Below are 25,838 nucleotides of genomic sequence, written 5' to 3'. Positions count from 1 at the left end.
GCCGCGGCCGAGAGTCCTGGTGTGCCCGTCCGGGGCCCTCTTCGCACCTCCGCCGCGCTCCCCGCGTGCCAGGGCGGGGAGGGGGCGCCCCGCCGGCGGTGACGTCGCCCGCCTCCTGCCTCCCCCGCCACGCCCCCGGTGACGTCAGGCGCGGAGGCTCGGGAATGACATCACCTGCGAGGGAGGCTGCGAGCCCGGGAGGGAGCGCGAGCCGCAGTGTCCCCCGCGCGGAGCGTCCCTGAGGCTGGGAGGGACCCGCGCCCGGAGCGGAGCGCGCGGCACGCTCAGTGCCCTTCGGCGGTCCGGCAAGAATGTGAGGCGGGCGGCGCGAGTAGCGGACCAGGTAAGGCGAGCTCCGCGGGGGGCGGGAGCGGCCGCTGGCGGGGCTGCCGAAGGGCGAGGCAAGGCGGGGCGGGCGCACGCCTGAGGAGCAGGTGGGGGGGGCTGCGGGGCGCCTCTGTCCGCGCTGAGGGGGCGCGTGGGGGCCTCGGAGGGCGGGGCGGGGCCGCCCCAGCCCCAGCCCCAGCCCCAGCCCCAGCCCGCTCTGCCCCAGATGCGCCTTCCTGGGGGGTTCGGGCTCCTGGGAGGCTCCGGGCGGACCTGCACACGCGTCGGAGGCGGAGGGCGCCGGCGGGGCTCGGGCTGGAGGCGGGCAGGCTGTGGGGGTCTCCGGAGCTGGGCAGGTGCGAGTGTCTGCGGGAGCTGCGGGAAGGGCGGCCCGGAGGACGAGACTGACGGCCGGGGCGTGCGTGTCTACTTGGAAGTCAGTCCCATTGGAGTCAGCGGGGCTTGCTCCCAGGAAAGCGTGCGTGGCGAGAACGGGGCTGGGGGAAGCATCTGCCAGGGACGCCCGGGCGCGAGCCGGAGAGGCTGCGTGGCGCGGAGACAGCTGTGCATCCCAGCTGGGCTGCAACTGGAGGCAGCAGGCGGCGGTGCGCGCTGGAGGGAGGAGGCTGGAAGCTCCCGAGCCTCGCTGGCTGAAGCGCTGGAGGGGGTGGGGAGCAGGTCGCCCGTGTCTCCGGGGGCGGGGCAGGGCAGCTGGAGGCCCCCACGGGAGCTCCTTGTTCTCCCTCTTCTTCCCAGCTCCGCTCCTTGCAGGCGCCTGGTCTGCCGGCCTCTTCGCTGCAGCCACATGGAGAAAGCTGAGCAAGGGAGGGTCCTGCCAGGCCGGCTGGGCTGCTCTGCTCTGCCCCTCCCCCAGTGCGTCTGGCTGCAAGGCAGCTGCCCCCCCGTTGCAGCCCTGGCTGCACCCTCCTCCCGCTGAAAGAAGCCCCTCCCTCTCCTTTCTGGCCACGTACAGATGTCAAAGAGCCTGCTGGCTGAGTGAGGAAACATGACGAGCTGTCAGTCGCCCTTGGACCCATTTCCCAGCTCTATATGGAGAGTCTGGCATGCAGAGTCAACACCCTGCATTTTGCTCTTCTTATCGCTTCCCTCTTGCCCTGCTCAGGGCTTCTTTGAGTTCCTCCTGCCTTGCAGGTGTGCTTATATGTGGTTCACACACTTCTCAGCCACAGCTGCCATCCTGTGGTTCTTGCAGATAGGAGGTTTGCAGCTTGGTGGGTTGTTCTCAATAGAGCGGGAGAAGGTGGATGCAGTGGCGTAGCTGGAGGGGGGCGGAGCACTCAGGGTGGCAGCCGTACCGCTCCGTTTTGCTGCCCCCCGCTGGGAATGGATCTGAAGGGAGGGGCTGCTTGCCCTTCCTGCTTCCAGCCTGAGTGCTCCGCCCCCCTCCAGCTACGCCACTGGGTGGATGGCTTCATGGTGCTGTCTTTTTCTGTTTCCATCCACTTTGTTGCCCCTGTATTGCGATGCATTTCTTCCTGGGTAGGTCTAATCCATTTTGTGTGCAATCCTGCGGCTCTGCATTGCAACCTTCTGTTATGCCATGAATCTGCCATTTCTTCTCTTCCTCCCTGTCAGTGCTTATCTAGATTTTGTAACTCTTCTGAAGTTGGGTGTTTCTAGGATGCTCCAGTTGTATCCAATAAACATGATGGTAGATGTGCATGTGTTAAAGCAAGTTGGTTCAGGTCTGTCGTATTTTTAGGGTAGAGGGAAAATGCTGGTGGTTCTCTCCTCAGTTGCTGTGGTGTAATGGTAAGAATTGGCTGTATTGCGCTCTGTGATGATGGAATCGAGTCCTTGAAGGGTGGGATTTGAGCTGGACAAGAAGGAGACATAAATCCATTGCTTGCCAAAACTTGAGCTAGAACTGAGATTTAACTTGAAAGTTCTGTTTTTTCAATTTTTCTGTAAATAATGCTTCTTCCCTTTGCATTTCCCCCCCATAATGCAACATCGTAAGGGTTTTTTTTCCATGCGAAAGGTCACCTCAACCATCATTATCCCCCACCCCACACTTCAGCAGTGGTTGAGTCACACAAGAGCTGGCACTCCTCCATTGGTGTGGTTCTCTCCTACTCGCTTTCCCTTTCCATTTGTATGGTCTCTTTGCCAGTTGAGTCTCCCCCCTTGAATGTCTATGCTTCACATTTTTTCTCTGTTTAATTGTAAACTCAGAGTTAAACCTTAAAAGATGGATCGGTTTGTCTGAACCCAGCTCAAAATATCTTCTTCTGGCTTGGTTGTGTTTTCTCTCCATCTGTATTGATTGCTTTGTTCCCAAGGGGGGCGTTGGAGGTCCTTTCCATTTTTTCCCTGGTTGCCCAGTTGCTCAGGATGAATGTCTTATCTTATATATTTGTGCTTTGATTCATGAAGCAGGGGTCCTCCCGTTTTTAAAATTTTATCCCCTTCAGATAAGAACTGGCTTTATTCTCCAATTTGTTTTCCTCACTTCAAATTCAGCAAGGAACCCAAACTCAGCTGTTCAGTAAGCTTTGAGCTCAATTCTTCTCTTATTTGGGGGGGAGGGGGTGGGGTGGAAGAAGAGGAGTTTGAATTTGAGCTGGGACTGATGAAGACTCATTTCCCTTTCCACCAACCTGATTCTGACCCAAGTTGGAAGTATTCTTCTCATATTCAATCAGGATATTTCTTTCTTTTTTTTTTAGTGTGTATGTGTGTGCACACCCCTCTTTTCCTTCCCTGCCATGTGGCTCACTGATATGGGAACACCTGTGGGTGGTGATAGTCTGGAAAAAATGACTCCCAGAATTCCACCCCAATCCTTATTCAGAATGCCTTTTAGAGACTAAGATTAGTCTGGGGCACCTTCCTTATGAGGAATGGCTAGGGCGTTTGGGCCTCTTCAGCCTAGAAAAGAGGGGGGACATGATTGAGACATACAAAATTATGCATGGGAAGGATAAAGTGGTGCTCTTTACACTCTCATATAACACCAGAACAAGGGGACATCCACTAAAATTGAATGTTGGGAGGGTTAGGACAGACAAAAGAAAATATTTCTTTACTCAGTGTGTGGTTGGTCTGTGGAACTCCTTGCCACAGGATGTGGTGACGGCATCTGGCCTGGGTGCCTTTAAAAGGGGATTGGACAAGTTTCTGGAGGAAAAATCCATTATGGGTTACAAGCCATGATGTGTATGTGTAACCTCCTGATTTTAGAAATGGTCTGTGTCAGAATGCCAGTGCAAGGGAGGGCACTAGGATGCAGGTCTCTTGTTATCTGGTGTGCTCCCTGGGGCATTTGGTAGGCTGCTGTGAGATACAGGAAGCTGGACTAGATGGGCCTATAGCCTGATCCAGTGGGGCTGTTCTTATGTTCTTAATTCTGTTTTTCCTAGTGATAAGACTCTTTAATCTGAAGGGGAACACCATTTCAGAGATTGAAATATAAGGTGCAGAATTTTCTTAGTTTTGTTAAGGCTGTAAGGCTCTGGGTTCAAATGGAGGCCCTAAAATCATGTCTGATTTTATTGCACACCCTGCAATAATGGGTGTGATGCCGCTGCTGGTGTTTCTCCTTCGCTCCCAATCTACTCTCATTTAGCTGGTACCTGAATGGCTTCCCTGAATCAATGGTCAAATGCTTTCACTTGTTGCTTCAGACAACAGCTGTCAAATAAACCTTTTTCTTGAACTGAGGAAAGAGGAGTGAAGTGTTCTCCCTATTTTTTTTAGTTTGTTCATTGCCTCCTTTCTTAGATTCTCCTAGCCTACTTTCATGAAATCTTTGTCTTTCCCTGCTTGCTGCATAGCTGTCCGAATGCTGTGATCCTGTAGTCAAGCAGGAATTCTGCAGGGGAAAAAGATCTGGTTGGCTTTAGCTGAAATATCGGAGAGGAATCTTTAGTGGGAATTATTTGCATGTTCTTCAAACGCACATTCATTTTAGTTGCTGGGGAGGATCACAGCAAAGTGTGGATTTTGCGAGGCGTTCCTCATTTGCTGGGAAAAAGTATGTCCAGACAAATATAATTTGTGTTCATAATGCTGAACAAACCTCCCCCCCCAAAAAATAAGCTCTTGCTGCCGAAGATCTTGCAAAATATAAAGAATTTTTGAGAGGGAGTTGTAAAACACTTATCGAAGGCTGTTGGCGAATGCCCGTAAGTCTGGAGGAACATTACTTTAGTTTCAGTTTTTGGTTCTGAAAGACCCAGGTGGAGGCGTGGCCTCCTGAAGTAATTAGGGGGTCCAGTGGGGAGGGGGACAGGAAGGAGAATGAGTATTGGGAAATGCAGCTGCAGATCATTCTAGGCACCTTCTCATTTTGTTCAGTGTAGCTTCACCTTTCAGATGGGGAATTGGGTGCCAAATGAGCTTGAAAAAATGCTGTCTTTCGGGGAGGGGGGAGATGGATCGTCATTATGTGATCCTGAAGAGCATCTTCTCCTTAACTAATTTAACAAAGATTTGAATTTATCTTGATGTAGCCATGGCCCTTCTACCCTTAGACTGTAGGACACACCTGTGAGTGTGTTCCAACATGTTTTTCAGGAAATATATGCCACACTATGGGTGTAAATCCTAACACCCCAGTCTCTTTTTCCCCCCAGTGGAACTGGGTTGGGGGAACTGTTGGAATCCAGATGGATGCATTAAAAATGAAATGAGAAGCCACTGGAATATAGGCTGCAGTAGAATGGCTGGTGTATACCTTTTTCTAAATGGAGTTCCATCCCCTCTCTGTGATATTTCTCACAATTGATGGATCTGTCACTTGCTGAGCACACCACACCCTCATCTGTGGCTGCGTAGCTTCTCTAAAACATTACCTTGGAACTTTTGAATGGGTACATCAACGGTGGACCAAACTGTTGTTTTTTAACTGTAAGTAACAGTTGCATTTCTCGGGAATTTCTTTTCTTGTGTGTATCATTTGCTGTCTGTGCATGGTGAAGTTTGGTGTTTGAACCGGCATAGGGTTCATAATGTCATAGGTGCTTTTCCTAGGAAGAATACCTCTAGTTGTCACCAACACTCAATTAGCTTGTGCAATTCACTGCCACAAGATGGCTGATGCTATTTAAAAAAAAAAAAAGCACCAGAATATAGGATAAATATGCCAAATCTATTTGCTGTGCTTTCAAAATAGAATCCAGTCTGCCTCTGGATACCAGAAGTTGGGTACAAACAGAAAGCTTTACTTTTGTGCCTTGCTTGGGCTTCACAACTGTCTAGTCCCTGTTGAAACACAAAGCTCAGCTAGGTGTGATCTAGCCTGGGCTCTTACAGGTATGATTTTCCTTTTTTGGTGTGCATGTGGTTGTAGTATCTCAGATGCCTGTCACTTTATCCTTATGATTTTTATCACTTTCAGCAAGTGATGTTTAAATCAATCTGTTTTGGGCTGGGCAAGGAATTGTGACACCTGGGGACTTCCAGCAGGCAAGATGAAAGCAAACATAACCACTCTGTGGTGTGTTGCTGGATGGTGTTGTTGCAAGTTCCTTAGCCTTCATTGTAGTGATTTCTGTAATCACTGTAAAGGGGTCACTGTAAAGGGGATTTCTGTAAAGGGGTCCGTGACCCCTTTTTAAAGGTCGAAATAAGCTATGAACTTTTGTGGCAGGTCGAAGTAAACATTGTAGCATGCTGTGACACGGCTTCATCCTGTTGGCTTGGTTGAGGTCTTGGCTTTATTTAATGGTTTGGCAGTTTGTGTAGTGCAAATGGTGTGTTGCATTTGTACTTGCTTGTCCCAGTGAATCATAGAATCATAAAGTTGGAAGGGGCCTAATAGGTCATCTAGTCCAACCCATTGCCTATAGCAGGAAATCCTCTTAGAGCATCTCCAACAGGTGCTTGTTGAGCCTCTGCTTGAATGTCTTCCAGTGAGGGAGAGTCCACCACCTCTCTTGGCAATCTGTTCCACTGTCGAACCACCCTGAGCATCAGGAATGTTTTCCTGATGTCTATCGAAATCTCCTCTCTTGCAGTTTGTACCCACTAGTTCTAGTTCTACTTTCAGAGACAGATGAGATTAAATTATTCCCTTTTTCCATATGACGGCCCTTTAGGTATATGAAGAGTGCTATCATATTCCCTCTCAGCCTTCTCTTCTCCAGGCTGAACATACCAAGTTCCCTCAACCTTTCTTTACAGGGCTTGTCCTCCAGCCCCCTGATCATCCTCGTTGCTCTTCTCTTAACCTACTCCAGTTTGGTTGCTAGCATGTGGCAGTCTTCTGGCCATTGTGACTATCCTGTGGCAATACGTTCCGTAGGTATGGTCTGCTAGTTAAAGTATGAGGAAGGACTTGGTCTGATTGTTTATTTGATTTAATGTGGTACATAGAAGTTGTGTATTCTTGAGAGAGTGAGTACTGTTTTCCCCAACATCCTGTTTCCATTTGGACATCTCCTAGAGCAGGGCTTTTCAAACTGGGGCGTCATAACACCCTGGCCTCTGCCCTCTTAAGGGGCGGGGCCAGGGAGGAGGCAGTGACATGATCCCTAGGATAGCATTGCTAAGGGAGCTGCAGGGGCTTGGCTGGACTTACCAGAGCCTCCTGCAGCCTCTGGGGGGTATGGGAGCCCTGTGTGAGCATCTGCAGTGCTCCAGCCTTCTAAAAGTGAAAGCACAGCAATTGCACTCCACTTCCAGTTTTACAGAGGTGGAGCGCGATTGCTGCGCTTTCACTTTTGAAGACCTTGGGAGCCCTGCAGGCTCTTGTGCATCCCCTTGCAGCCCCCTTAGCGATGTGATCCTGGGGATTGTGTCCCTGCCTCCCCCGCCCCAGCAAGGACTTACTGCAGGGCTCGAACTCTCTTGGAGTTTGAAAACTGCTGTCCTAGAGCCATTCTGCACATTCTCAGTGGCACCAGAAAGCTGTTGCATGAGATAACTTGTGTTTCTTAGTGATGAAAACCTCCCTGTTGTTTTAAGTAGAGACACAAATCTTCAGGGTATCTGCCTCTCAAGTGAATGTGTTAGTGTAGAAGGATCCTCTGCATTTGTGAATGTCATATATTTTTCTTTTCTACTCCCCCAACCAATCAGTTTCAGAAGCCAAGCCTGTTCCCTTTGTTTCCTGATGAATATTGCATTCCAACTCTGTTTTTCATTTTTGCTGTTTTAATCTTTCATATTTTGTCTGTATAACTAAATTCAGAACAGCTTTTTAAAAACACAACTGGGGAGTAAACTTGGTGATGCCAGAATGCAGAGATGCATTTTTTGCCATTGGTCTGAGTGACTAGTTATGGGCAGGCAAAGGCTTGGTCCAGGGTGGCCTCCACAGTCTATGAGCTTTACATGTTCCTCATATTTTTGAGCTGTAGTTGTGGAATGCTGCCAGAGAAAGTGTGAGCAGTACTTAAATCTCCCCACCCCATAGAGGTAATGGAACTTAGGCGTGCTACCTGCTTTTGAAGAAAGCTCTGCTATTGAACTCTTAGAGCATAAGTACAAGCAGCAGTTTTTCAGTGATAAAAGAAATGCATGTGGTATCTGGGGAACTTGTATAAATCAGATCTGCTTCTTTTAATGTACATATGCCTGAAGGAGACTAGGTGTCTTGCTGAGATTGAAAATGGACACATCCTATCTGTACACTTGCAGTGTAAGAAAAAGACACAAGGGCGTAGAGAGAGGCGCACAGATAATGGCTTTGACAATAGCCTGTAGCCGTGGCCTGTAGCTGGCAGGGGCTGAACAAGTTAACACTCTGTCCTGTGGACTAGTAGCTTACCTGCTACCAAGAAAAGTGGTGCAGAGCAGAGAATCCTTGCTACCACAGGGCATGGAAAAGTGGCTTAAGATTAGGTGACTTGTGCAAACTTGTCAAACATTACACTGCAGGAGAAGCTCATCAGTAGAAAAGCCTTCAGGGGTCATAGCCATTTCTTTACCTTCTTTGCCTTACCTTTGCTTTAGCTTCTTGGGTTTGCTTGCTTGTCTGTCTGAGCCTGTGTTTTTTGAATAGTGCTTGTTTCTTCTGTGTTGTAGGAATGTGTACATGCCTTGAAAGTCAACTAGTCAACTCTCATTTGGCTTCTCTCAGGATTACTTGGTGGCTTCTATTGAGGAGACCACCACCCTATCCACACATTCCCCCCCACACACACACAGTGTGACCTTGTTTTAATTGTACTGAAACTGTTGTTTTTTCTGGCTTACCTTAAAACTTTCAGTAAAGTGATTGGGAGAACATTGGAAGTGGCTGGCCAGTCCTCCTGCAGAGTCAGTGCTTTGACCAGTTGGTCACATGGTTGCTTTCTTGGCTTCAGCCTGAGTTTGTGGGAGACTTCTTCTTTCTGGTGTCCCCAAGTGCATTCAGACTCCACATTCGTTCACGCCTTAGTTCCTAGAGGCATCCCAAGGGAATACCTGTTGGTTTTATTCTTGTAATGGGGACGGTAATTTTATCATGGCATTGATAATGTTTTCTCCTTGTGTTATTGCTTAAAATGGGAGCACATGCTCTTCCTGGTTCTTGTGAAATGCTGCATTATGGTGCCCTGGTACAGTGACAGAGCCCCTGCTTCTTGTATGGAATCCAAAATCTTGATCCCTGTCATCTCCTGTTGACATGCAGTCTGGATTCCTGGCTACGACCCTCTTTTCATTTTGTTACAGGATACTTCGCATTCAAATAATTATCTAAAAAACCAGCCACAGTATGAAGGTGAACAAGAATGACAGAGCCATGCCTGAAAACTTGCAGTGCGCTGAACAGCACAGGCCTATGCATTTTTACCCAGAATTAAATCCCAGTGTGTTCAGCAAAGCTTACTTGTCTGATAAGTATGCAGAGGATTGTAAAGAAGAAACTTGCTGCTTTCTTGTATAGTACATCCGTTTTGTAAGCCCCGTCTACCTCCAAGCAAAACCTACACTTCCATCAAGCTATTGGAAACAAAGCTTGACTGGAAGCTTGTCCAGTCAAGTAAAAGGTACCAGAAGACCTTTCAGTGGAGGCTCAAGTCAAAGCCAAGCTGCTCTTTTGTAATTGGACTTTGTTCACAGACCACTGTTGGTTGAAACGGTAGCAGTGCTTATTATTATCATTATTATTATTTTGCCAAGTGATGGGCTTGAATGTGGGAGTTTCAACATCATTTCTGGAAGGAAACCTTGCTCCATAGCTCTAAGGGGGGGATGGGACATGGTAGGCTGCAGTTGCTAAGTGGACAAGGAATGTACACACTCAGAGGTATCATGATCATAGAATCATAGAGTTGGAAGGGCCTAGTAGGTCATATAGTCCAACCTCCTGCCTTAGGCAGGAAAATGATGACTTGTATATCTTTTAAAGAAAAGGCAGAGTGAACGGTGGGAAGATGTAGTTCTGCATGGGGAAAGGTGAGGCTATAAGATAGAAGATCTGCAAGTTATATATTTTGTGCCTGTGACATAGCTGGAAGTTTTTCTAACTGCTTTGGCTATGTAAGTGAGCTTTGTCCTTTCTCCAGATGGCCTTGGTGGTGGTAGTGCAGAGAGCCAAATGCAGACTTAACAATTCTGCCCAAAAGCCATGATCCTGCCCTATGGACAGGTAGGAAACGTGTAGCAATCCATCTGTATGGCTATGCTGGAGTCTGACATGGATTCTGCAGTCACATTTCTAAAATGGAAGCCCCATGTGCAGAGGCACTGTACCCATAAGTAACAGAGCAAGAGAGAGTCGAGACCTTCATATCTTGCTTGTGTACTTTCACAGAGGTGTGCTCCAGGCCACTATTGAAAGAAAGATGTTGAAATGAATAGACCTTGATCAGATTCAGCAATGCAGTTCTTGTGGGTGTGTGTGACCATGAAAAAAATTATGGAACACTTTTTACAGAAGAAATGCTAAATTATTTTTCTGCAGGTGGAAGACGAAGGAAGCAATAACTAGTCAGGAGGTCTGTGGTGAAGTTGGGAATGGCTCCAAGCTTGGTTGACTGGAAGCTCTTCATTTTTTTTTTTCTGCCACACTTGCAAGAAAAATAAAATGGAGGGGCTGTCAACCATGAAAAATACAATTGATTCATCCTTCCAGAGTTCCTGGATCCCTTTTTCCAACTTCCTTCTGGTATTTTAGCTGCAAGGTCTCCTGCAGTTCCTTGCCAGCTCATGTCTGGAACAAAATGACTGTCACTCCGGTGGCAAAATCCCTGTTGCCAGTTTGTTCTCAAGAAAGGTAATTGGAGAGAGGTTGTATTTCAGTTATTAGAAACCTTTGCATGTTGGAGCAGAGGAGCTACTGTACCATCTTTCCTAATTGGTTATTGGAAACTGTTAATTGGTCCCTGCCAGGATGAGATATAATGAGATTGCTGGCACTCTGCCTTCCTACACAATGCCGGGATCCCTGCTTTTTGTGAAGTTAGCATGGCAGCCACCTTAGATCAGCAAATCTCTTAAGTAGAAAATTTCTTTATACTGTGGTCTGTTGTACTGTATTAGATATACAGGTCATGCCTTGTTATCCACTGAGGTTTCATTTCAATGGATAAAAAGTGGATTAAAAAATCAGTGGATATCAAATCAGTGGAAAAATAGCTTTAAAGACTGACTACCATGTTTCTTACTCCTCTATTGTTGCCCCAGAATGCATTGGTATATGCACTATACTGCATTCGGCCACTAAATGGGGTGAATAATGGAATCTATTAGAATGAAATTATAATTATTTAGCGTAAAGATAGGAAATGGGATTTTGGTGCTTTTTCCTTGTTACAAGGCATTTAAAGGTGAACCTTGGTATCAGTGGTGAGTCAAATCAGTGGATGCAGAGGTTCCATCTGTACACAGATAAACTTTCACAAAGGATTCATTTGAGAAACAAACCTGTTACTCATCTGTGGGGGTTTAAGTGTGCTACCCATTGGTGAAAGAAAAGGCACTTTGCACATGTTCTTTAGCATCTACATAAATTCTAGTGTTGAGCTCTGATATTAAGGACACCTGTTCTGGAGTTCAATTTTTGTTAAATTTAGGTCAGTTTTTACCATTGCAAGTTCTTGGAAAAATACCTTTCGCCAAACTGGCTTAAAGTAAAATTAGTGCATGCCTACTTCGGTTCATAGGGTGTGTGAGAAGCATTTACAGTGTTTGTTCCTGCTTTGTTGTCCCACATGTTATACTGATACACGCATACTAAATGCATGCGTGATTCATGTACCCTTAAACACATTTACCACTCCCATAGTTGAACAGTTGGCCAGCATTTTAGTGGTACTGCCTACTCCATTTCCTGCTTAACTCATTCCCACCAGCATCATGCAGCCCCATCTGTTCCTAGATCTTGTGTTGACAGTTTCTTTAAATAAGCTTTGAGCATTTGGATTGTTCATAAACTTTCCATAACACAGGGTGCAATCTTTGAAACCTCCATAGCTGCTATTGGCTGTACCTGGTTCAGTCTGTTGAATGGAATTTTCCTTATCCATTTCCTTATCCATTCAATGGCAATAGCAATGGATACACACAATGGGTAATGGAGCCTCAGTTCTTCAATAAACTGGAGATGTTAGCAGCCAGTAGCTATGGAGGTTTCAGAGCCTATGTTGATGAAAGAGTGGAAGAAAATATAAATATCTGGTTTTGGAGGGAGACGGTTAAATTCTTCTGCAAACCTATCTACTCCTATTTCATAATATTAGTCTCTTATGAGTGACTAATGAGTGTTTTAATGAGTGTCTTAAGACGGTGATTCTCAAATGATTTAGCACGCACTTTTTAGAATGACTATCTTTCCACGACCCACCGGAAGTGTTATCATTAACCTGGAAGTACTGTCATGGCCAAAAGTGACATAATCAAGCAGGGCTTTCCTGAGAATGTAGCAAGCATTGAAATTGTGCCATTTTCCCGTGATAGGTGGGCTATAAATAAGTAAGTAAATTAAAATATTTAATTATAAATAATTAAATAAGGGGTCATGAGGAAGCCAGCTCTGTTCCACCAAGTGAATTCTCTCTGTAGCCTGCCTGCAATAACCTCACACCTCTCTTCCCCAATCAATAAGATTTTCAGCCCTACCCAATGCCCAGTTCAATTCAAATTCTTATGTTCAAACCAGTTCAGTGTGCTTTGGAACAAAATCCAACATGTTTTCTGTTTGGGCTGAATTGAGATTCAAGTAGTTTCAGTACCAGAGCACCAGCCTGCAAAATTTATGAATTCCTCTCTGTCCTTAATCTAGCCAGTCTTACCCTACAAATGGATCTGTGTTTTGTAATGCTTATATAATTTATGCACATACACTTAAGCTCTAGGTTCTCACTCTTGCATTGTTACTTTCCTATAAAAAAGTTGAATCCATTCCCCCCTCTTTTAGAAAACAAAAGCATTTTGGATAAATTGTGCGCCTTTCTCTGCTAGTGGAAAGAGTGGTCACTTCGAAATCTTGGCTGGGTGAAATCTGAGCAGTTCCTTCTAAACAGCATTAAAACACCAGATGAGGAGAGGAAAAGGGTGGTGTGGAGAATGAGGCTTTGCTATCGGGGGAGGGGGAGAGGAGGAGGAGGAGGCTATACCTGAGAGACTCTGTCCCATACTAGGACCATCTAGCTTTGTAAAGACCCCCCAAAAAAGTTTCACCTTACCAGTTCAAGCCAGTATTTTTATCCTTTTCACTGTGCGGGGTGTGGGGGGTGCCTACCTTCTGGAGCGTTTGTTGAGCTGCACTCCATGTTCATTGGATCGGAACCATTCTGGTGGCCTTGCATTCTCCTTTCCCTGGCCTTTGATAGGAGTCTAGGCATGTTTGCTTACTCATGAGTGAGCACAAATGTGTGGTTCAGTTTCTCTTTCCACAAGGCTCAATGCGTTTGTCAGCTTGGAGGGGGACTTCTTAAGTGTTTTTTGGGGCCTGCTTTCGTTGGAGCGGCACCATTCCGGTGGTGTTCCTCTCAGCCAGCAATTAGCAGTGAATCAAGGCATATTCATCTACTCACACATAAATGTGCAGTGTGGCTGTTTCACTTTCTATAGGGCTCAATGCATATCCTATTATGCTATCAGTTAGCCAGTTTCACAACCCACTGTTTGAGAAACCCTGCCTTTAAGAGGTTTGCCCATTTCAGCCACAATATTTATACAGATAATATCTTCTAATAAAGGAGGAAGAGCGGGATTGAACTGAAAGGGATCTTTTAGTAGAGGGACTGGAAAAAGATCACTAGTCCTTTGAAAAGGTACTTGTTTCTGTGTAAGTGCAAGGCGCACAGAAGTATGGTGCAAACTAGGCAGGGAATTGACTATACATTGCATAAATTAGAATATGTTCCAAAAAAGTTATGCTATGCTTTCTTCTCCTGTTGCACAAGCCCCCTCCCCATCCATGAGCATTGCTCACTCCAAAATTTTTCTAACTGAAGTGAAAATGAGAATGGGTAAAGAAAGGAGGCAGAAAATGGGATGGATGCGTGGGAGAGAGGAAAAGTTGGAGGCAGCAAATAGGTACCTTGCAAAGAATGGGAGAGTAGGGGCAGGCTCAAATGTATATGTGAAGGTTCAAAGGAAGTTATTTTAGTTCCATTTCCTAGTTATTTTTCTCATCTTTTTTTTTTTTCAAGAAGCAGTCTAACTCCGTAGGCTGAAGTACACAAAAATGTAAGTTTCCACTGCACAGTCTCCCCTCCCACCTGTGCACGAAAATGTGCACTGGCCGCCCAATTGCTGAGCTGGGTACCATCCTCTGGCCTCTTGCCAGTACCAGCAGTAGGTTATTGGGATTCCTAGCAAAGCACTCTTTGTAGGCCTGCTGTGGACCTTTGTCGGTCCTGGGAAGAGGGGATGGCAAATGTCCGACTGTGCCACCCATCCCAACCAGACCTGACTCCTGCTGTCTTCCAAACAGATTTGTTCAACTGGTTGTTCTTCCATCTTAATTGCTGCATAGTTGTAGAGATTCTAACATGTTTATCGGAGCTAAGAGCAGATTGTCCCCCTTCTATTCCTTTATTGCTTCCTGACTCAAGGCATATTGTTCTCCATTGAGTTCATCCTTCCTGAGTTTCAGTTTTGTTACAATTTCTAAAATTCATTTCTGGTATTGGAGATGCAACCAGTTTCCCTGATTCGTGTGCATCTTTTCTCCGTCAAAACCCGTGTCTGTGGGCATACTGGCAAAACACTGTACTGGCTGTATAAATGATTATTTGCATGCTGAGTTTTTCCAGTGTAGTGTTGTGTATAGGTAAATCACTGTACAGAAAGTTGTAATTCTTTGATATTGTAATGTGCACTTAGGCAGCATTTACCTTGTGGTAATAGTCTTATGCAGTTTTAGTTTTTTGTCAGTATTTTGGCTTAGCTTGAGCTGGTATTTTGTATTACTGAAATATTTTGGTATTTTGTTCAACTTAACTTTTGTTAATTCTCTCTATGCATAGAGGACATCAGTAAAACCCACTACAAAAACAACCTGAATGCAATTGGATTTACAATTTTAATTGAATCAAGGGTGCTTTTTCTACAATACTTTTCCAAATGCACGCTGGGAATGTAGAAGGGGAATGAGGGAATCCCGAGATGGAGCTGAAAAGTTCAGCAAACTGCATGCTACACAGAACTCTATTCAAAGCAAAAATGGAAGTTCAGGCATGCTCTTGTATCTCTGGGGGTTCTGTTCCATACCCTTCCTCCATGGATACTGGGGATTCGTAGATACCGGGGATGCCCTTCTAAAAGATAGGGAAACTGTAAAAATAGCTCCATTTACCTTAGCGCAGAAAAACCGCTACATTTTTACATTTTACAGCCAGAAAAACCGCTACATTTTTACATTTTAACCACAACAATCATCTACCAAGTTGCCTGTAGCCTCTTCCTGGTCACTCTGAGGCTCCTCCTTTTCCCTCAGTGTTGTCCCTGAATGCATTGGGCTGCATTTTTTCCTGGTCATGATGCATTCAGCTTAGAAAGCTGCCTGCAGCCCTGAAAACACAGTGGTTTTGTTGCACTAAGGGTAGACAGAGCTATTTTTAGCATTCCCATTCATTTTCCCTATCTCTTAAAAGGGTGTACCTGGTATCAGTGTAACTACAAATAAACTGAAACTGCAGGTGCGAAACCACAGATGACTGAAACTGAGGATACTGAATCTGTGGATACCAGGGCACATCTATACACAGGCTTCCTCTTGCATCGGTTCCAGGAGGAAGGTCAGGTAAACATCCAAGTATGGAGAATTTTGGAACGTGCCCTAGCAAACCACAGCAGTAGGGCCTATTGGAAGAGACCCCTTAGGATTAATAACAGCTACTGGGTTGAAACTGCCTTCCTTCCAGTCCTTCCTATTGTTCTGAGCTGTCTTGATTATTTTGAATTGCTTTGGTTTTGCTCAAAGTGTCATCTGATGGAGTCCCCAGACTTCACAAAAGAGTCTAAATGGTTCTTAGTGAATGTGGATATTTTCCCTGAATGTGGGAAATTTACTTGCTGGGTGGAATCTGAGACCTGTGCTATGTAGAGATGTATGGAGGATAGAAACAATTTGGAGCAGTTTGAATTTAGAGAGGATGTGTTAAGGGTACAACAACTCTGATGCAGGATTGGCACCTGTGCTCTCTGCTTAAGAGCAATGTGTGTGCCTCCACTGGTCCTCTGCTTTAGAGATGTGGCCTTGGCTTGATGGAAGAGCACATACTTCGCATGCTGAAAGTCTCTAGCAGTAACTCTAGGTTGGGCTGGGAAAGATACTTTCCTGAAACCCTGGAGAGCCTCTGCCAACCTGAACTAGTTGTACTGAACTCGATGGGCCAATGGTATCAGTATTCATATGCTGTGCATTTGTAAATTGGGTGTTACAGGGACCCTTCAGATTTCCAACATGCTCTCATCCAAAGGAAACAAAACCTGGTCAGGGATGCCCCAACAATGTTTCACTACTCTGGGAAATTGGGAAGATTTAGCACTACCAACTAGTGATAGATTCTGTTACTGGTACCTGTTCTTGAAAGTCACTGGGTTGGTGAGAGAGCATGTGCATCAGAGGATTCTGGATTTTAGTTCAGCAACTGTATAGAAGTTAAATGCCTGACAGCCCGATCCCAAACAACTTTCTATCGCCAATGCAGATGTGCCAACAGGGTACTTTATTCTGTGGGGGAGAAGGCAGTCACAGAGGCCGCCTCAAGGTAAGGGAATGTTTGTTCCCTTGTTTTGGGGCTGCATTGCGATTGCAGCAGCACTGGAAAGTTGGATAGGGTTGGGAAGGTCAGGTAGCTGAACTCCTTAAACTTGGGTTCTGTTTCAGTTCATCTGCCTTTCAGATGTTCACCTTGACCAGTGAACATCTGCCTTTCAGTTCATCTGCCTTTCAGATGTTTACCTTGACCAGTGATCTCTGATTCCCATATCAGATTTTTACATTTTAAAAAATTGTTCAAACATAAGAAAGCAAAACATTACTCAGAGTATAAACCTAATCACTGAATATTGTTTTGAAGCCATCGTCACTTTTTGTGTTTATGAGCTTGAGTTCAGGTTCAAGCTGGTTAAATTCCACTCTGCTGAAAAAGTCTCTCTGGTCTGGTTTTGAGGTTAGGTTCAGTTTTGCTTCTGAAGCACTGTTCTGCGCATACTTATCAAATTGAATGTAGGGACTAATGCACTGTTTCCTTTCCACTGCCTCTCTGGAGAGTAAGTATTGTGGCTGCTAACAGATCCGACTGTCATTTTATTATGGGGATGAGGCAGGAGCTCAGTGATCCCATGTTATAGGTATGTGAGTTAGAAATGCCTACCCCTTGTGAGGCCGTATATGCAAGACATATGTACCAGTCTTGCACACAGAAGATTCCAGATTCAGTCTCTGGCATCTTCAGCTAGGGCTGGAAAAAGCCAGCTGCCTGAAATTCTGGAGAGATGCAAACAGTGCTGGACTAGATGAATTAAAAGTGTGACTTAGTAGAATGCAGCTTTGTATTTACATATATTTGTGAAACATTCTTTTTAAAGAAAAGTGGAAATGGTTACAGTCAATTTTAATACCTGCTTTCGGAACTGGTCCCAGGACAGGGTATAGTAAAGAGTGACTTCTCCCAACTAAGAGCTTTTGGCAAATGTGGGTGGGTGGGGCATTAACTGTTTGGGCAAAAATAGGGATGTTATGCAAGTACATAAGATTGTTGATATTGTCACCCAAGAGGTGTTGGAGGGTACAGGCTTGGTGAGAGAAAGCATTCATCATTTTCCTGTCAAAATAACTCTGTGTGGCCAGCTGTTGCAAATGGTCCTGTTTGTCCTAAACTATAGCTATTTTTGATGGATGGAAAAATAATTAGGCAGTTTTTTGTTTAAAAATGACTGAACTTTCTGCATCTCTCTTGTGCAAGATGGAAACAGAGCTTAGATTAATCTGTGGAACAGCTTAAACAAAACTTCTCTTTTGAGGTTTGGGGGCATTTTTAAGTGGTTGCTGATTGTGTTTTGTTCCCGTAACTGTAGTTGAGACTTGGTTTTTTGGGTTGTCAATTTTAGATAAGGGAGATGGCTGGAAAGGAAATCTTTGGGAATCTTAGAAGACCAGCATTAAGTGGTTGGATAAATTTTGAGGGCAATCACTTAAAGAAATTAAAGTTTAGTTTTATTGAACTGGTTTTCTGCAGTACTTTCATCCAGAACCATTGTGAAATGAAACAGTCCTCACTTCTTTAGAATAACAATGATTAAAAAGTGATTCAGTCAGTTCAGTTACTTCAGGGAGCTCAGCCATTGTTCTTTCTCTGAAATGGTTTCATGTCTCCTTGGAAAGAGGAATCCAGTGGAGAGCCATAGGGTTCTGTCTTGGGCCTTCTGCAACATTTGTGTAAATGATCTGGATGAAGAGGTAAGGTGAATGTTTATTAAAATTGCAGATGTTGGAAAGCTGTGGGACAAATGGGTAGCTAACACCCTGGAAGATCAAAGCATGTATCCAAATGATAGGCTCAATAATTGGATGTATACGCACAGGATGCAGTTCAACAGAAAAATGTAACGTCTGAATGTAGGACCAAAATCAAAGGAACAAGCACCAAATAGGCATGGCATGTATGAAAAAGATCTATGAACTGAACATGCATCAGCCATGTGAGGCAGTTGTAAAAGAGCAAATGTATTGCTGGACTGCAATAGCAGAGGCATGGGAAGACAAGGCATAAAAAAATAAGATCAAACAAAGTAATTGTGCCACTCTCCACAAGTAGTTCTCAAACTTTTTATCATCAGGACTCACCTGAAAAAGTTCACTTCCCCACTGCCAAGTCTCTATGGCTGTGGTTTTCAAACTCTCCAGGAGTTTGAAACCCGCAGTAAGTTTTTGCGGGGGCAGAGGGGAGGCAGCAGGGGCAGAGTGAAGGCAGGGACTGGGGGCTGCAGGGAGCTGCAGGGACTGGGATGCACTCACCAGTCCCTGCAGCAGCCATCCCTGTGTGCGGGGAGCCCTGCGCAAGCACCAGCAGGGTGCCCCAAGTCAGGGAAAGGGAGAGTGGAGCGATCTGCTCTGCCTCCAAAGCGGAAGTGGAGTGTGATTGCCTGCAGTCCCGTCAGAAGGGAAAGCGGAGCGATCGTGCTCTGCTTCCGGTTTTGTGGGCGTGATCACTCCGCTTTCACTTTTCCTGACCTGGGGAGCCCTGCTGAAGGTTGCGCAGGGCTCTCCGCACCCCCGGGAGGCTGCAGGAGGCTTGGGCAAGTGCACCCAAGCCCCTGCAGCCCCCCTGAGGATCGTGCCACTGCCTTCCCCCTGTCTCCTGGCTGCCCCCGCCCCTTAAGGGGGCAGAGGCCAGGGCCCCCAGGCTGGGGCATCATGACGACACAGTTTGAATACCACTGCTCTATGGCAATAAAAGTGATTGGGTAGCAGCTTGTTTAACCCTTGATGCACATAGCCTAATCTGCCCTGTCAGTTTCATGAACTACCAAAAACGGAGTTGTAGACCACAGACTCGCAGTTTGAGAAGGACTGCACTAGTCAAGCCTTGCTTAGAATACTGTATCCAGTTTCGGGCACTGTGTTTTAAGGAGGTTCAGAGGAGGGCAATTTAAGATGGTAAGGGGTCTGGAAACCAAGTCCTATGGGGAATGGTTAAAATTGTTGAAATAGCTTGATATGCGTAGCCTGGAAAAGAGAGACCCAAAAGTTATAATACCATCTTCAAGTTTCTGAAGGGAGAACTTGCTCTCTGTAGTTCCTGAGGGCAGAACTGGAGTCGGTGGGTTGAAACAACCTGGCAATAGATTTAGGCTAATCTATTAGAATTTGTTAATGGTAACAGCTGCCCAGACATTGGTTAGACATTAGACTAATTTACTTTTTGTCTGAGGTCACCTAGTAAAATTCATGGCTGAGTGGGGGTTATGTCTTCCTGCTCTTTGGCTGCAGCACACTGGCTCTCATGTTTCCTGACTTGTCCTGCTGCAAACACCAGTGGAAGGCACATTATTCGTGAGAAGGCACATTATTATCACAGGGCATATTGACTCTCAAGCTTTTAGTCTGTGTGGATATTTGCTCTTGGTTGCTGTTGTAGTTTTAATTGAACTTTTTTCCTTTGGTTTTCTTTTCTCATTTGTTTTGGTAGTGTATTCCATAACATTTGGAGCCTTTATGTAGCCCAAAGGCAGGATATAAATATTTTAAATAAATACTGCTCTGAGGAGTTCAGTCCCTGTGCTGAAATGAATGCGTGTAAAGTCATGCATGTAAAAGATTGTGTAAATGCACCAAAATGCCTGTATGTGTATAATTCATGTATACAGTTCAATTGCTTAATAGCCGCAAGAGGCCTTAGAAATTTTCTTCTGTGATATGTTGCATTGCTCATATTACAGGGGAGCTATCTCCTCATCTTTACAACCTTAACAGCACAATCCTTTGTTTGCTTGTGAAGACAGTCCTATCATTGCAGCCTTAATTACTGTGCATAGTCAAACCATGCCCACCCAGTAGTATACCGCTTCTGGGGCAAAACATGGTACATGCCCTGGGCACCAAAAGCCTGGGTGCCTTGGGTGCCAAAAGCCCTAGGTACATCTCTGTGCTCTCCATCTTCCTCAACTGGAAGGAAGGCTGAGGCTTGTGGATTTCGTTAAGGGCCTCCCTTCCTTTGCCCCACCTCCTGTAATTCAAGCACTGTTAGATATCCCAAAGACTGATTTTTGTGGGCCATAAACCTCTAGTCTTAATTATATACAGATAATTCTCTCTCTCTCTCTCTCTCTGTGTGTGTGTGTGTGTGTGTGTGTGTGTGTGTGTGTGTGTGAGAGAGAGAGAGAGAGAGAGAGAGAGAGAGAGAGATGGTGATAAGGTTGGAGAGATGTGCTTTTAAATACCATAAAGCTTACAGGTCAGACTTGGAATGAAACTGTATTGTTTTGCGCTGAGCAATTTGATAATTTGCCAGCTGGTGTTCCAGTTGCTTGTTGCTCCGCTTCTGCAGCCAGCGTGTCTAAGCAACACTGTTGCAATTAAGTCATTTTGAGCCTGACGTGTGCAGCTCTGTTCCTCCCTCTCTGCCTCCTATCTAGCACTGAATTATGAAGGCATTTTGTATGCCGATGAGTGTGTCCATTTGGGGCTGATGGCTTATTCGGAGCTGCCCTGCTCGAAGAAAAAAGATGGTTTTTCCAGACTCCAATTAACGATCATGTTAGTAACTATTTATTTTCCTCTGGCAGCTTGTTTACTGAGACAAAAGAGATGAAGGGGGGGGGGCGTGCAAGAGAGAGCAGGTCCTGGTTGCTGCAGGAAGAGCTGAAATTCTTCAGTTCCTGGGTTGTGTGCTTTTTTTCCTCTCCCTGCTTTTCCTTGGAGATATACTCCTGCATCAGGCCTCTGATCTAGCTGTATGGAAATTTATAATTGATGCATTTTTTGTGTCGCCTTTCATCATGGAACTCCAGGAGAGGTGTATAGGGTTTACAAGGCAGTCTCCCATCCAGACCCAGACCTATCTAGCTTCAGTAAGATGGCCTTCTCGGGTGCCCACAGACTATGGCTTGAATCCAAGTACCCTGTTATTAAAGACATCACATTTAAAATTTTTGCTTTGTTCCTTTTTTGACTTTCAACTGAAGGATGTTATCCACTTGGGTTCATTGAGAAGGGCAGAGCATGAATGGCCTAAGACATTTCTAAAAAAAGAATAATGAAAGAAAAAAGTACAAGCTCATTCACAGACCCAGAAAACCACCCATCTGTTCTATAGGTGTACAATGGGAGGGAGAAGGTGCTCTGTACATGCCTAGAAGCACTTACAGATGTGCCAGTGGCAGATCTAGCATGGCAAATGTTTTGGGGAGCCCGATGTGATGTAATGATGAAGGGTAAAACACTTTTTAAAATTGAAACATCAGTACTAAAAAAGAGAACCACAATCAAAGCAGTGGCATAAAAACAAACTACAATAAAATACAATCTAAAAAGCATTGCAGGGTGATTTTTAAAAAGTGTTCAACAATCCTTTAAAAGCTGGCAAAGAGGACAGTTTTCCTGCTAAATGAAGCTTGAATTTTGCAGGCATGGGCACATGCTTTGGATTAAGGCCGGATCGTCAGGGGTTGTAACTCACAGCTAAAGTACCTACTTTGCATGGAGGAGGTCCCAGCTTCCATTTTGTATAGTCCTACATGGAGATACGTGGGGAAAGACCCATGCTGGAAACCCTGAATTGCTGCTGCAACCAATTGTTCTAGACAATATTGGCCTAGTCTTTTGACTTGCTAGCAGGGGATTGGGCCATAGTTCAGTGATAATGTGGAAGTGATAATGCAGATAATGAGTGATAAGTGATAATGCAGATAGTGCTCAGCTTTATATGCAGAAGTTCCTGGGTTGTGTGCTTTTTCCCCTCTCCCTGCTTTTCCTTGGAGATATACTCCTGCATCAGCCCTCTGATCTAGCTGTATGGAAATTTATAATTGATGCATTTTTTGTGTAACGAATGTGGGTATTGTGGAGAAAGAGGACACTGGAAAAACAAATGTGAGCTACACCATATCCAGAGGGAGGGGCCTGTCCAAACACCCGCCCAAGCGTCCATCCAAGGAGCCCTCCAAACTCCACAATGACAGCGACTGGGTTCCGAACAGTTCCAACTGGGCCCCCAGGAACCTATGGTCAGTGTATTAGTGGGGGGCCAACAAGTACCCCTAATGATAGATACGGGTGCTGCCGTATCAGTAATCAACAAACCCATTGGATTATTGGATCAAGAGACTTTGGCTGTAACAGGGATAACTGGCAGAATAGAAGATGCTACCTTCTTAACCCCAATGGCTTGCCAACTGAGAGGACACCACTTGACCCATCGTTTCCTCTAACTCCCTGGCTGTCCAGTTTTGCTTTTGGGAAGAGACCTTCTCTCCAAGCTAGAAGCTAGAGTATCCTTCCATTCCAGCGATACAGCCACATTAGAAGTCCCAGACGTAATCCAGATTGATACCCCAAAGGAACAGACCTGGAAGCTCATGGCAGTTCTTATGGGCAAAGAATCACAACCACAAAGTGATGTTCCAGAGGACTTGAAAGCTCCACCCGGAATATGGGCAGAAACCAACCCCCCAGGGCTAGCAAAGAATCATTCACCCTTGGTAATAGCCCTGAAGGCCCAAGCTCAACCAGTAGCCATCAAGCATTACATGTTGCCCCAAGAAGCCCGGAAAGGAATACGGAAACATGTAGCAAGGATTTTGGAATATGGCATCTTGAGAGAATGTCACTCTCCTTGGAACACTCCATTCTTTCCAGTCCCCAAACCAGAGAAAGGAAAAGACAGGCCAATACAGGACCTTAGGGCAGTCAACAAGGCCACAAAGACAATCCATCCAGTAGTGGCCAACCCCTATGTGATCCTGAGCCTGCGCCTTTCCCCAAAAAGTCAGCCCTTGTTTGCTTTCCCCTGGGAGGATCCTGACAGGTGTTAAACATCCGTACACATGGACATGCCTAGTTCAAGGGTTCAAGAACTCCCCTACGCTCTTTGGAGAAGCCCTAGCCCAAGATCTCCAGGCCTTCACACCCTGGGAAGGCACTGTGGTGTTATAAGAGGTTTCTTAGGAATGGCAAGTTTTTGCAGAGTATGGATTGCCAACTTTTCTGCTCTAGCAAAGCCCCTCTATCTTGCCATGCAAGGGAAGGAAGCTGACCCCTTCCAGTGGGAAAAAGAACAGCAAGAAGCATTCAACAAGGTGAAGAAGGCCCTCATGGAATCTCCAGCCTTGGGTTTACCCGAACTTATAAAACCCTTTCAGTTGTATGTGGATGAGAGAGATGGCACTGCAGCTGGAGTCCTAACCCAAGAAATAGGTGCATGGAAGAGACCAGTAGCCTGTCTGTCGAAGCAGTTGGATAAACCATCAAGGGGATGGCCCCCATGCTTGAGAGCAGTGGTAGCCACAGCTATGATTCTGGAAGAGGCTCAGAAATTGGCTCTCAGGCACCACATCATCATCAATAGACCCCACTGTATTGTTCCTCTCCTGAACGCTAAAGGCCATCAATGGATGAGGTATGCCAGGTTGGGAAGGTACCAAACCCTTTTGTGTGACAACCCTGAGGTGGAAATTGGCACCACAACTGCCTTAAACCTAGCCACCCTATTGCCAGCATCCACAGATTCCAATGAGCATGATTGTCTGCAAGTGATGGAAGAAGTCTACGCATCCAGACCAGACCTGAAGGATGAACCCCTCCGGAATGCTGATCTCATCCTTTTTACAGATGGAAGTTCTACTATAGAGGCAGGAGTGAGAAGAGCTGGATACGCAGTGGTAACAGAGCATGAAGTTAGGGACTCCATAGTACACAAAGGTAACTGAAGAGCAGATCAAGAAGCCAAGAAAGCAGCCCAAACCCCTCTAGTTGGACCGCTATCCCAGCCCTGGATATGGAAAATTGGAAGCCCAGCTATACCGTGGAAGACGAAAGATTTGCAGAAATGATAGGAGCAGAGTTACAAGGTAACTGGTACACCTTGCATGACAGAAGGCTCCTGATTCCCCAACGAATGGCACAATTCCTATTGCAGAAAATACACGAAGGAACTCACATGGGAGGAGCAGCATTGGAAACCCTAGTCAGAAGACACCTATACGTCAAGAACTTGACTCCTCTAGCTAAAGAAAAAACAGAGAAATGTATAACTTGTGCAAGAACAAACCCAAGATGTGTAAAGGCAGGAACCCCTAGGAAATTGAAAGTAGGCTTTCATCCAGTGGACATCCTGCAAGTGGACTTTACAGAACTACCCCAAGCACAAGGTTATAAGTACATGCTTGTTTGTGTGGACACCTTAACAGGATGGCCCGAAGCCTTGCCTACCAGAACTGAAAAGGCTACAGAAATCGCCAAGATGCTCCTGAGAGAAATCATACCACGCTATGGCCTCCCAAGCGAAATAAATTCGCATTTCATCCACAGAGTTCTGCAAAAGGGGAAAGGGTGAACCAAACACTGAAAGCCAGTCTTCGTAAGATGTAGCAGGAAATTGGATTATCCTGGATCACTCTGTTGGCTACCCCACACATAGTACTAAACTGACTCCGTTTGAAATGATGTATGGGAGACCACCTCCCATATAGAAAAGGATGGGTGAACACAAGATCCTGGTAAAAAGTCAAACAGAAATAGCCCAGGGAACTATAGCAATAGGGAAACTCCTTAATACCACCCACAGATATATAGGTAGAATAGACCCCATTCCCCTCATAGAGCCCGTGCACAGCTTCCAGCCAGGAGATCAGGTTTGGATCAAAGATTGGAGGAAGCCCTAAAACCCAGCTGGACTGGACCCTACACTGTTTTATTAACCTCTCCAACTTTTTTTGTCATGTTCTGGAACAAAATCAGCAGCTGCTGCTGCTGCTGCTGCAGGCACCAGGACTGTCAGTCAGGACAAAGACAACCCCCTCCGCCTGATGCTGAAAAGACATTAAAGAACACCAGACTCTGGCACACTCACAGCTGCTGACAAGCCCTCCGTTCCACCTGATGCTGAAAAGACACCAGAAGCAGAGACATCAGTACCTTGCCCTGACCTCACTGGAAGCAGGTCAGTTTACGCACGGTAGAAGCTTTGAGGATCATCTGGAGACCACACCCTCAGTCACACACCTGGACGCTGACTGACACACGGGCTACATGTGACATCTTTAGAAGGACCTTACCAACAACATTGGTCACCCCACCATTGTTTTCAAAACTTTGTGACTCTTTTTACAGGACTAAGGCTGCTCCACAGAGAAGCCACATTTTTGTACATTACAAGGAACTGAACTAACAAGGAACAACAAAGACTATGGGATTTTGGGATTGGATGACATCATGACTCCCAAATAACATGGTTAAAACAAGTTTTCATTATAATCTTTTGCTCCATAGTCATAAATATCTTATGCTGTATGCAATGTTTGCCTTATTGTACACGCTTATGTGCCTGCTCGAGCCTTAGCCCCACAGCATTGGGGCTAATGTATGCATTGATTAGAAGGAACAGAGATATGTATCAGACAAGATTTCTCATATCTTCGCAATCAGTCTGATAAAGGGGAGA

The 25,838-nt window shown here is 45.6% G+C and overlaps 1 protein-coding gene across 1 annotated transcript in view; it reads left to right on the top strand.

Moving 5' to 3' along the window:
• The first annotated feature begins 264 nt into the window (after positions 1–264).
• The window catches only part of PTPRS (protein tyrosine phosphatase receptor type S), a 442,958-nt gene continuing 417,384 nt past the window's right edge, over positions 265–25,838 (top strand). The window contains exon 1 of the mRNA XM_066635289.1: positions 265–343. The gene's annotated coding sequence lies outside the window, so the exon portion shown is untranslated. The remainder of the gene's footprint in view (positions 344–25,838) is intronic.

This window comes from Tiliqua scincoides, chromosome 8, assembly GCF_035046505.1.
Source record: "Tiliqua scincoides isolate rTilSci1 chromosome 8, rTilSci1.hap2, whole genome shotgun sequence".
NCBI lineage: Eukaryota > Metazoa > Chordata > Lepidosauria > Squamata > Scincidae > Tiliqua > Tiliqua scincoides.
Note: the sequence above shows the minus strand (reverse complement) of the source record. Positions and strands in the feature narration are given on the sequence as shown.